The 13,366-nt window shown below is 44.3% G+C and overlaps 1 non-coding gene across 1 annotated transcript; it reads right to left on the reverse strand.

Moving 5' to 3' along the window:
- Positions 1 to 1,889: 1,889 nt before the first annotated feature.
- On the reverse strand, positions 1,890 to 1,993 carry LOC123851440 (U6 spliceosomal RNA). Its single transcript, XR_006792601.1, has one exon. It is a non-coding gene; the product is annotated as a U6 spliceosomal RNA (small nuclear RNA).
- Positions 1,994 to 13,366: the final 11,373 nt, after the last annotated feature.

Below are 13,366 nucleotides of genomic sequence, written 5' to 3' on the forward strand. Positions count from 1 at the left end.
ATAGCTGAAATGGCTTAATGGTCATTCCTGGTGTGTACATTTGTTACTAAATTTATTTTCTCAGTTATTCTTCACAGATGGTGGTGACCTCTCCTCATTGCCTTTCCCTTTTTAACCTACTGAGAAAAGCGCTCTCTCAGAACATCACACCACTGGCCCATATTAAGCATATTGATTTGAAAGAAATAGCTGGAAGGTCACAACAGTTGGGTGACAGTGAACAGTGGTGAGTGGGGGCTTTGCTGGTTAGCATCAGGGCTGGGTTTGTAGTCTTAGGTCTTATTCAACTCAAATCCCAGCGGTCGTCAATAACAATGATGAGGATAAAATGGCCTCAAAGCATCGGGAGGACAAAGGGGTAGGGCCTGTTGGATGAGTGGTTTCAAAGCCCCAGGAAAATGAACTGATAATCCCTAGGGGACTGCTCCCATGGAGGGCAATTCTGAGAGAATTTGCCAGGCTTCTGTTCAGATAGGCTGCCGTTCAGATAGGCTGCCGGGGGAGGAGGGAAAGAGGCTTGAGATGGAGGGAGGAGAGGTGGAGTAGGGGTGCTGGCTTAAAGGAAAATGCTCTTAGGTATTGGATCAGCATTCCACGTTCATCATAAATGGACCTGTGTGTCTGTTCATGAGTGTCCTCCTGCTTGCTCGGTCCTTAGAGAGCACTGTTGTTTGACCTTCGGCATATTTGCACATTAGCTCTAATTTCATTTAAAATACAACCAAATGTAGGCTAAGAGGGTCTACACATCATCTCCTGTTAACTTCCAGAGACCAGCTCTTAGTCCCAGTCACCATGAGAACTGAGGCCATATGATCTCCAAGTCCTACTTACCGTCTCTGAAGATTAGGCCAAAGTCTTGTAATGAATCTTCAAATACTAATTTATATTCTTGTTCATCTTGTACAAAAACACACACACAAAATATCCTCCTACGTCCTTCCCTGACACTGTAGAGAAAGGAGCACCGTACTTAGAGTCGAATTATGTGGGTCCAACACACGACATTCTACTTCCTGGTCACGGAACATCCCTGAACCTCAGTATCTTCATCATTAAAATGGTGTAAATAATATCTATCAGGAAGCACTGTTATAAAAATCAAATGCAATTGGTGTGAAGGCTCTTAATAAAGTAGTGAAATACAGATATAAATTTTTATTATTACTTCAGGAAGGAACTAGGCAGTTTTGGGGACCTACAACATTAAAAGTAATTAGTGTGGGGAGAGTCCCTAAGATGGTAAAGGGACAGGTACATGGGGAACAATAAGAAACCATAGAATTGTTTTAGATCCATAAAAAGCCTCAGAGGTATCCCACAAGTTGCAGATAAGAAGACTGAGGCATTAAATTTTGTCAGGTCCAACACACCATGGGTGACAACACCGATTCTAGAAGCCAGGTCCTCTGATTCCCAGTAGAATGCTTGTTCTGTGATAAGACAGAGTTTCAAAGGATTAACAAAAAGTGCCTTAAACTATCCTTTTAATATACCTACAGATGGTCATCTGTGCCACATTGCTTTTTTAATTGATATGGTGCACGTCTCATACCTCCTCATCATTCACAACCTCACAACCCCTTAGACTGCGAGTTCCTTAAGAAACGTGTCTACTGTAATATGGCATACACCTTAGCTTCAACGCAGTTCCATGATTATAGCTGGAATTCAAATAAAATTTGCTCAGTGAACTAATCTATTGGTTCTCATTTCTTAGGAATGCCTTCTGAGCATATAACCCTTTAGCTCTTGTCTTTTTTCAAAGCTTTACCTTAAAGTGAATGGTTATTTATTAAAGGGTTCGCTTATATGACCATCTGTAGATATGTTAAGAAGATACCTGTTCTTTTGTCATCTCAGGGACTCTCTCCACACTACTTTTTTTTTTTAATATGGACCGCTTCACAAATTTGCATGTTATCCTTGCACAGGGGCCATGCTAATCTCTGTATCATTCCAATTTTACTATATGTGCTGCCAAAGTGAGCACCACACTAATTACTTTTAATGTTATAGGTCCACCCATTTAATGAGGCCTTGGAGGACCAGCAGGGCTTTCACCATGAGAGCTGGCAGGTGAGAGGGGCCCATCACATGCAGATGGAAGAGTTGCCTGGCTGGGGAGAGCAAGCAGAGCAGCTGGGTTTTTACTGGGGCATTCTGGGAAGTAAGGAAAATAAACACAGTAATTCAAAGTGTATTCCATCAAGTAGTCTGGATGGGTGAACCACATTTAAGATACTTTCTATCATCACTATTTGTATTTGCTATTACACATTTAAAGTCTTTTAGGAAATGTATATTATGACTGTGATAGACTGCCACAAATAGATCGATAGCCACAAATTTTGAGTGCCTGACATTTTTGTCCATCTTCCTTTTTCTGGTTCCTTTGAGAATCTTCTCTTCTCTTCTATATGGTCCCTCACAGGGGAGGAAGCATAAGCCAAGTTTGACCTATCATGGTACATTACACTAGACATGGTGATTGGTTTCAAGATGAGCATGGGGACCATACCAGACCAATCAGTCATTTTCAAACAAAGATCTTCAGAAAGAGCAACGTTTGCCCTTGAGCTTGCTAGAACAGAAGGACGTAAATCTTGACCAGCACTTAGACGGTGACAGAAATTCTCTCTTGAGCGAACTGTAGTTAGGCTCCCCTGAGCCCTCTTCTCGACTAGGCCTCAACCTTGGCCTTCCATATCCATCCTGTCCTTGCTGGGCCTGCACAGCCCAGGTTTAGCAAGAATCCTGCTAAGTTGGTTTATGGAGAATCCCTGCCCCGACCTGGTATCTGATCAAGTTCCTTATCCCCCATGTTGATGTTTAAGTCCTTGGCCTGCCTTTAGCAAGAATCCTTCTACCCTTGATGTCTTCTCTGAGTAGCTTTCCATCCACTGCCCCCCTCACCCTGCTCTTTGGCTATAAATCCCACTGTCCTTGTATTTGGAATTGAGCCCAATCTCTCTCCCCGATTATGATAGTGTTGACCCCATTGCATTCTGACACTTTTACAAGTGTCAGAATAATTCTTTAACAGGGGCTAACAGAACTCATCAGAGCTGAGAGATGGGGAGGCAAAGCACTGACCACTTTTGAGACCGAGTGCCTAAAGCCAGAAGCATCCATGGACCTTCCAGTTATGTGAGCCAGTTATCTCCTTTTTACTTAACTATGATGGTGTTGAGGTTCTCTCACTTGCCATGGAAAAGGCTCCAATAAATGCAGCAAGTCCTTATTGCTTTGAGGAAACTTGACATAGACTAACTGGGTACAGTGGTATTAAAGTTAAAAATCCAAGACAGCCCAGATTTTCCCCTGCCTCCTCTCCCAATGGCAATGGGAATGAGAGTAGGTGTTTCTTGTGGATATTTTATTCTTTCCAAAATTAACATTTGTAAAACATCTGTTGTAAGGCAAACACCATACTAGTTTTATATAAGCTATTTTATTTAATTCTGTCTCTCAAAGAAGTCCTTGTTATACCTAATACTCAGATAAGGCAACTGAGGTCCAATGTGTTTTAACGAACCTTGGAATGTCTACCACCAAATCACATGTTCTTTCTCCGACACCTCTCGAGATGCACTTTGATAAGGACATTTTTCCTTGACAAAGAACGTTGTTTCTTTTTGGTTGTACTTTATAAAAATTGTGGTGAAAATGTACCAACCATTTTACATTGTTTGTTGGTTAGTTTCTTTACACTCAAGCAAATGTGCTAGAAAAGAATGAAACAATCTTAAATTTACCATACTTAGTTTCTGTCCTTTCTTTATCTACAATATAGTATTTACCTAATAGTGTGAAGGGAAGCCTCAATGGACGTAGACACCAAACACTCCCTGGAAAACTCTATGAGGTCACTAGGGTTTTACTGCTTCAGTGTAGTGGTGTAGAAAAAGTCCCGGGTATAGACATTTGGGCAGCCCAAGGACAGCACTTTACAGCTGTCCCATGAAAGCGCTTTAAACTTTCTTTTTTTTTTTTTTTAAGATTTTATTTATTTGAGAGAGAGAGTGAGCAAGAGAGAGAGAGAAGGAGCAGGGGGAGGGGCAGAGGGAGATGGAGAATCAGACTCCACACTGGGCAGGGAGCCCAACATGGGGCTCGATCTTGGGACTCCAGGATCATGACCTGAATGAAAGCAGATGCGTAACGGACTGAGCCACCCAAGTGTCCCACTTTGACTAACTTTCAAACTGGACAAACAAGGTGTCTGTTTCAGAGTTTTGGGTTTTTTTGTTTGTTATTGTTTTGCTTTTAACCAAAAGTCTTTTCGATTCAGCTGGAAAGGAGACAACAACCATTGTGATACCTTCATGAAACTCCTGGAATCCTCAAGCAGTAAATTGCACAATAGGATAACAAAATTATGTTCCCAATCTTAAACCAGAAAGAAGTTACTTTTAATCTAGCTGGGTTTCTAAAAAAAAAAAAATGAATAATTCATTCTCCTTTGAGCCAACATGTCTTTAAAAATAGGTCTTTCATATTTTTCCTCTAGGAGAAAAAAATTCGTATGTATTACCTCACAAGAAAGCTATATTCTTCTTGTTTTCATAAGTAATAGCTACATAAAAAGCATAATCTACTATTGTTGTTAGCGTTGCCAGATAGTCTGACTTGAGACTGTGAGTGAAACATTCTTCAGATGACAGCATAGCTTGTTAAACCTCGGAGGAGGTCTTCTAGTTTATTCTGGAAGGGCTGAACGCAGCATTTAGCATGGTGCTTTACATGTATGACCCACTCAATAAATGAACAAGGGAGACTCCAGGAAATTGTGGATTCAGATAGAGAAAAAGCAACAGAGAGATATATCAGAAAGGCTCACATGATGATTGCAATCCCAAGGTATAATTTCAAGCACACAGTATCACAAGATCTGGCAACATTAACTCATCTGTGGCATTGAGTGGGTTGTTATTTACAACTGTTTCTGGTTTCTTGAAAAACAAAGCAAAACAAATCAAATCAAAACAATCCTCACCCATAGCAGGCTTTTGCAATCATAAATATTTTCCAATAATGTGGTGTTAAAGTTGCGAGTTAGAAATGTAATATTCAAAATGGTTTACATTTCTCTCTTTCCGTCCCCTTCCCCTCTATCCCATTCCATCCTTTGCAAAATCAAAAAGTATAAAAGTACATTTCAAGCATGTTTCAGTGTGCATCGATTCTGGGGATAAACCAAGGGTCCATTAATCACTCCAATATGCAGTTCTAACATGAAACAAGAACCAAATCCCCCTCCCTCCCTTTTTTTTTTTTTAAAAAGAACTACTTAAATTTTTAGAGCAGTTTTAGGTTCACAGCGAAATTGGGTGGAAAGTACAGAGAGTTCCCATATCTCCCTGCTTCCACACCTGCACAGCCTCCCCCGTTATCAACACCCCCCCACACAGAGTGGGACATTTGTTATAACTGATGAATCTACACTGACACATCATTATCACCCAGAGTCCATAGTTTACATTAGGGTTCAAGCTTGGTGTTGTACATGCTATGATTTTGACAAATATATAATGACATGTATCCAACTTTATAATAACATACAGACTAGTTTCACTGCCCTAAAGATCTCCTGTGCCCCCAGAAACCACTGATCTTTTTACTGTCTTCCTAGTTTTGTGGAATGTCTTATAGTTAGAGCAAATTCCCTTTAAAAGTACATCAGAGTTGTCAATAATAAATACAATTGTTTTACGAGTACATTTAAAACCAAAATTCATTTCTACTTCTCTGCTTGCTAAAAGTTACAATCATATTGGAGGGGTTAGCCATGTTTTTGGGGAGAGGTATTAAGTCTTAAACCCTCATTTTTGCTTCCAAAATTGAGACCAAATTGGTTTAGAAATGAATGCTTAGATTAGGCATGTAAGATTTTTTAATAAGGGAAAAATCAATTAATGTTATTAAATAAGAGGTTGAAGGAGAAGTATTACATGATCATGTCAACAGATGCATAAAAAGCCTTTTTAATAAAATTCAGTATTCATAGTAAAAAATCTTGGTAAACAAGGATTAGAACAAAATTTCCTTAATGTTTTGTAAAGAATATTTATAGAGATTATAGCAAATTTCACACATGATGATATGTTAAATGTATTCCTTTTAAAATCACATGTAAGAAAGTTTCTTGCTGGGGCGCCTGGGTGTCTCAGCCGGTTAAGCGTCTGCCTTTGGCTCAGGTCATGATCCCAGAGTCCTGGGATCGACTCCACATCAGGCTCTGTGCTCGATGGGGAGCCTGCTTCTCCCTCTCCCACCGCCTGCCTGTCTGCCTACTTGTGCTCTCTCTCTCCCTCTGTCAAATAAATAAATAAAATCTTTTTTTTAAAAAAAAAGAAAGTTTCTTGCTGTCAGTAGTTCTATTCATCATGTATTAGAGATACTAGCCAGCAAAATTATCATAGGAATTGAAAGGGAAGAAAAAAGAACTCTTATTATTCACATATAATATTGTTATCTATGTAGAAAACTCCAGATCATTATGGATAAATGTTTGGAATTGCTGAATACAAAATAAACACACAGAGGCAGCTGGCTGGCTCACTTGATGGAGCATGCGACTCTCGATCTTGGGGTTGTGAGTTTGAGACCCCCGTTGAGTTGTACAGATCACTTAAAAAAATTAAAAGAAATAAACACACAAAATCAACTGTCTCATTTCGCTAGTCACAAACGGAAAAGGGAAGAAAAGAAAATATTACAACAGCATCAAAAATTTAAAGTATTGAGGAATAATTTCCACCGAGTTTTCTGGAAATAATTACAAAGATTTGTCGAATGTCATTGAAGATTACTAAAATGGAGAGTCATACCATAATCATAGAAATGAACACATGTATCAGTTATCTCTTGCTGCACAACCAATTACCCCACACTTCGTGGTGCCAAATGACAAAGGTTTGCATCTCACAGTTCCTGTAGGTCAGGTCTGCAGGTGCAGCTTAGCTGGGTGGTTCTGGCTTGAAGGCTTCGTGAGGTTGCAGTCAAGAAGTCAGCTGGGGATGCAGTGATCTGAGAGCTTGACTGGGGCTGGAAGACCCTCTTCCAAGCTCATTCACATGGCTATTGGGTGAAGGCCTCATTTCCTCACCACATGGGTCTTTCCACATGGCAACCCGGCAGCTGGCCTCCCCCAGAGTGAGAGATCGAACAGAGGGAGTCTCTGAAGTCATGCACTGTCACTTCTGCTTTTTTCTATTTATTGGAAACAAGTCACTAAGTCAAGCCCACACTCAAGAGGAGAATTCATTTCTATCTTTTGAAGGGAATGCCAAAGAGTTTTTGGACATATTTTAAACCACAATGTTCAATATTATAGAGATATCAGTTGTCTACCATTTGACCAATAGATTTAATGGATCCTTTTGCCTTGTTTTTGTATATATTTTTTCTTAACAATTAGGTTTATAAGAATGTTTTAATTAAAGTATAGTTGACACACAATGTTACACTATATAAGAATCATAAAAATTTTAATATTTAGCAAAACTAAATAACATTTATACAAATATAGGTGATTAAAAACTATAAGCAAGAAATGATACAAAATTCAGCATAAGATTTACCTCTAGAGCAGTGGTTCTCAACCAGGGGCAATTTCGGCTCCCAGGGGGCATTTGGCAATATCTGGAGACATTTTTGGTTTTCACCTCTGGGGAGGTGTTATTGGCATTCTAGTGGGTAGAAGCCAAGGACGTTAATGAACATTCTACAATGCACAGGACAGGCTCTTAGAGGAAAGAATTATCTGGTTCTAAATACCAGTGTAGTGCTAAGATTGAGAAACCTTAGGAAAGGGAGTGGGTTTGGGATGGGACACGTAGGGGACAAAGTCATGGTAATGTTCATTTCCTGGAATTCTTTCCGTAATGCAGACACAAGAATATATCTTATAATGATTTAAGAGACATACACAGCATTAATGTTCTTTGAGTTTTCTCAGTAATTAATAAACACAAGAAAAAAGAAAAATCGTTGAATCAACAGACCTTTGGACTTGTTGGACCCGGATGGCTGGGACTGAACTTCCTGTTTTGAACCATCTGATAAATGGTGACACCATATAATGCTACATGTTTTCTTTTTCCTAAGATAAAAGCCTGCCCAGAGCATCTCCCTAGACTCTTGGCATTTTATCGAGAAGGACAACAGCTCCTCAACATTAATTATATTGTGAAGATGCCCTTAAATGCAGACTGCATTGACGAACCCTGACAAATCCCTTAACTTGGTAATTTGTAAGTCACTGTCCTTTCAGATCCCCGTGGCCATAAGTCATTGCTCCACCTCCTCACAGGGAGGGTCAAAAAAGTCAATCCGGCCGTGAGGCAGAGACCTTTTAGCACTGGAAACATCCAGTGGGCAGAGGCCTCCGAGATGTCACAGTGAAGGCGCCCCATTAGCTGACTTGGGTGCCCTCCCAGAGCTCACTGGCAGAATGAGTCAGCGTCAACCAGGGGCCACTGGGCAGGTGAAAGCTATTCACCAGGAGCCCAAAGTCCAGACCAATCAGATTCTCAAGGGGGCGGGCCTAGGGCATCTCTAGCCTCATTCTGAACTCCCACATAAGTTCGTGGTTACCCTCGGCTTTAAATGAATGAAAATCAAGTCTTCCGTGATTAAAAACAAATGCTATATTTAGGGCCACGGTTGCAGAGAGCTGAAGCCTGCTATGTGTATCTTATACCAGAATGAACTGGAGGAGACAGAATAAGAGATGGAATTTAAGGAAACATGTGATGTTTTTTACTTTTAGATTATGCTCTGATTTTCCCTTTAACATGTAGTTGAATTTCACACATGATAACAATATTTTTCCTTGCAGCAGATGGAGCCTTTTATGAAAGGGGGTTTGCACCTTATTTTGTCTTTCCTATGTCTAAAAATTATACATAAAAACCCCAAATATGAGCAATTCACCTAAACTCTGCCAACCCTTTGTGTTTTTAAATAGCCAACCAGGAGTCAGTGGGACTACTCGAATCTTAAAAGTGTGTAATGACCCCCATTATGGAAATTTGAAATGCTGTCCAATCTGAGAGGGCCCTCTTTTTTTTTTTTTTTTTTTTTTTTTTAGTGGCCCAACGCTAGCTTTGGGCACAGAAGGATGACATGTTGTGAGTCCAAAGGTTGAGCCAAAACCACCTCAACAAAAGATGGACTTTGCTCAGCATGTCTCCCACTTTAAACCTCTGCCATTCCCAGCAGCTGTGGCCTGCATCTTAACATGATTCTTCTCCAGGATTTCAGCAGAGTTTTGGAAAGCCAAATATATAGAAGGTTTATAAATATTTTATAAATATATAAAAGATTAAAAAGAGGGAAGGATTTCTTTCGGAGGCAGCCATAAAGCTTGGGAAAATTCTCGGGTTGTAGAATGATGGAGATTCAAGAGGTCTCCACCCTGGATCTGAAGGACAGGAATGTGACGAAAGGGAACACTGGTGTTGGGAGGATTCTGTCTCACCGGTTAGCTCCCTGTGTGCTCCCACCTTTCTCGGCCTCTCTCTCCATCCGGTCTCCTGGTTTGTGAGATGAGACTTTCGGCCCCGGGAATCTCTGGGATACCTTCCATGGCCAGCCCTCTACGATTCTAACAGCGAAGGACGTTTCATCTGCCGGAATAGTCTCTCCCCCACCCCTCCTGTATTTTAGGGTCCCTGTGAAACGGTGCACGCCGTATCTCTCAAGCTCACTGCCTAGAAAGGGGGCCCAGTCAGCCCAGCGTGCGTGAGACGCTGGAAGGAGCCGGGGCGCATCTCGGCGTGGGGCAGGGGCACTCCGAGGCCAGAAGGGGTGATGCAGGTGCAAGAGGGGGGCCAGTTCGCCCCTCCTTCGGGGTTCAGGACGGGTCGGTGCACACGGGAGACGAGCAGGACGGTGCCCCCCGGGCTTCTCGGGGGCGAGACGAGAGCCAGCGTGCTCCCCGTGCTGCCACGGGACGGACACCGGCTCCGCGCGGGTTTGCGGTTCGTGTCAAGCAGGCACAGGGAACTGCGTCCTTGCTCACGATGGGCTGCACGGCAGGCTGCCCCCAAACAGGCCACTTTGGCCTATTGACTGTTTTGAACTTAGTTGCATGAGAAGCAGCGGGCGCAAGGACTCTCTGACCTCCTTTGTGCCCTGGAAGGAAGCAGGACCGAAGTGTCCCCCGTGAAGGTCCCCGTCCTGTCCCGGGAGGAAGGGAGACAGCCTTCTTGCCAGCGATGGGCACGTCAAGGCCGAGAAGGCTGTGTAAGCAAACCGGCTACTTCTTCGCTGCTTCGCTACCCCAAGCCCCAGCTTCTGTCAGTTCTTCACAGATTCATGGTTTCTTTGTCTGAAAGGTGTAAAAGCTGCTAACTTGGCTCACTTCTTGGAGTTTCCTATTTCTTTTTTTTTTTTTTTTAATATTTTATTTATTTATTTGACAGAGAGACACAGTGAGAGAGGGAACACAAGCAGGGGGAGTAGGAGAGGGAGAAGCAGGCTTCCTGCTGAGCAGGGAGCCCGACGCAGGGCTCGATCCCAGGACCCTGGGACCATGACCTGAGCCGAAGGCAGATGCTCAACGACTGAGCCACCCAGGCGCCCCTGGAGTCTCCTATTTCTATGGGCTCCCATACGTACACAATTAAATTTGTTTTTCTCCTGTTAACCTGTCTTCCGCCGATTTCATTATTAGACCAGCCAAAGAACCCAGAAGGGAAGAAAGGACAACTTTCCTGCCTCTACACTCAGTTGTATTAGTCATCTGCTGCCACACAACAATATGGCCACGGGCTCAGCAGCCTGAAACCGCGCACGCTTACTACCTCGTGGCTCCGCTTAGCTGGGGCCCCTGCGAGCGGCTGAAGGGTTGGCCAGGGTGGCCGTCTTAGCTAAGGCTCGGGGTCCCCTTCCCAGCTCCTGCATTGGGTTCCTGGCAGGTGTCAGACCGAGGCTGCGTTTTCTCCCGGGCAGTTGGACACCAAGCCAGTTGACCCTTTCCTCCAGCAGCTCTCCACAGGGCAGCTGGCCTCCTCAAAGCCAGGAAGAAGAAAGAAGACTCCAGCAAGCTGGGCGCTCCAGTTACATAGTCACGTACGTGTACTCAGGTTCCTCCTGTCGCCCCAGTCACAGGTCCCGCCCACACTGAAGCACAGGGGATTACATAGAGTGTGAACACCAGGAGGCGGGGATCATGGGGGTCACCCTAGAGGGGTGACCAGCCACCCCTAGGTTGCTCTAATTAATTAATTAGTTCACTTGACTGGGCATTAACCATAGCTTGACCCTGTGCTGGGTATTGACGCATGCACAAAACGACAACAACAAAGCCATGGTCTCTACCCACATGAGTGGGGGTGCTGGCTTCCTCCCCCAGTTCGGTCCCGCTCTCCTGTGCATGGCTCTTCATCCTGGCACAGGGAGCTAGGCCTAAGCCTGGGTTCGGGGCTCCCTTCCGCCTGGGGCTTCTGGGCTGTCTGGGGGTGCCCTGGCCTCAGAGTGTGGTCGCCCGGTGACCTCCCAAGCTTGCAGTCCCTCCTGTTTGCCACTGTGGCTGGGCGGCTTCTGCTCAGTGCTGACTTCCATCCCGGCAGCCAGAGAGCCCTCCCCAACATCTGTCCAGCTGCTTTCTCATCACTCCCCTAGAACCTCTGCTGGGGTGGTGGTCAGGGTGGGGGCCCAGGGCACCGCATTGGCTTTTGAGACTTCTCTAGACTCAGTCCACCCTCGTGAGTCACCCCTGTCTTGGGTTAGGATCCCCACAGGTGGAGCCAGAGATGAGGATTCATTTGGGGGTGATTTTGCGGAAAAGCTCACCATAGGGCAGAGGGGACGTGGGCCTGGCCTAGGGGGGCCAGTGAGGGAGTCGTATTCCGACAGGCTTCCTGGAGGGAAGCTCTGAGCCAGCTCTGGAGCCTTTACACCTCAGAGGAGTTACAATCAGGGGAAGGGACCCAGGGCGTTCTCTTCCTCTACCCGTGAGTCACTGGGGAAGGGCTGCCCCAAGGTGATGTGGATTCTCCCGCACTCCCCTCTTTCCTTTCTCCAGGCTGAGCAGCTTCCAGTGGTCTTAGAGCTGCTTTTCGACAAAGAGAGGTGCGCTGCTTGTGAGTAAAAAGACTTGGAGAGCTGGTGCATACTGAGCTTGCGGCAGAAGTCCCAGGAGATGCGGGCAGAGAGCTGATACCATCACCCTGATAAAATCTCGAATTTCAGGATTTCAGTGGGCCTTCTGTTTTCTGCCTGAACTCTGACCGATGCCTGCCTAAAAATCAATTGCCCAATTTTGCTTGTCACTCCAAAAATGTCTTTAAATCTCCCCTATGTATGAGTTCTAGCTTATTCTTTAGACCAACCTCAGCCCGTTGACATTTGGGGCCAGGTAATTCTTCACGGTTGGGAGCTGGTCTGTGCATTTGTGATATTGCGATTTATAAGAAATGAATATATTTGGTCATTCAGGTGACCAAAATGTATTTCTTGTGTATTTGGTCTTCATCCATGGTTCCTGCTCCCAAAACCCTTGGCATTTCCTGAGCCGTAAGAGCAAAGGGACCATCTTTTGTTAGATTTGCTCTCTTGTCCTCAGTTCCCCAAATCCCTCCAGAGCCACAGAGGTGTAATGAGTGTCTTGCTATCCATAACAGGCCCCTTTCCACCACGACTGTGTTTATGTTAGTGAGCTGACTTTTGGAAAGCACCTAAGGATAAGGGTTTCTTTTTTTTTTTTTTTTAAGATTTTATTTATTTATTTGAGACAGAGAGAATGAGAGTCAGAGAGCCGAGAGGGAGGAGGGTCAGAGGGAGAAGCAGGCTCCCCGCCGAGCAGGGAGCCCGATGCGGGACTCGATCCCGGGACTCCAGGATCATGACCTGAGCCGAAGGCAGTCGCTTAACCGACTGAGCCACCCAGGTGCCCAGGATAAGGGTTTCTTGTCAGGGGAGCCGACCAACGTGATTAGAGGAACTTTCAGTCCCACCCCCTGACTTCCGGGGCAGGGAAAGGGGCTGCAGGTTCACCACTGGCCAATGATTTCAACAGTCACACCTGTGTGATGAAACCTCCATTAAAAACCCAAAAGGAGGGGGTTCAGAGAGCTTCCAGACTGGGGAATCAGAACACTTTTATGTGCCACTGTGCCTGGCCCCAAGCTCCACAAGGAAAGAAGCTCCTCTGCTCAAGACCTCACCCTATGTAACTCTTAATATGGCTATTGATTCGTGTCCTTTAAAATCCTTTGTAGTAAGTTGGTAATCTAGCGAGTAAATGGGTTTCCTGAGTTCTGTGAGCCATCCTAGCAAATAAATGGAACCCAAGGAAGGGGGCATGGAAACCTCTGATTTATAGCCAGTTGGTCAGAAGTATGGGTAATCACCT

The sequence above is a fragment of the Mirounga angustirostris genome, unplaced genomic scaffold (assembly GCF_029215605.1).
Source record: "Mirounga angustirostris isolate CCGP_5_RB_7025 unplaced genomic scaffold, mMirAng1.0.hap1 SCAF_11, whole genome shotgun sequence".
In the NCBI taxonomy this organism is placed as follows: Eukaryota; Metazoa; Chordata; class Mammalia; order Carnivora; family Phocidae; genus Mirounga; species Mirounga angustirostris.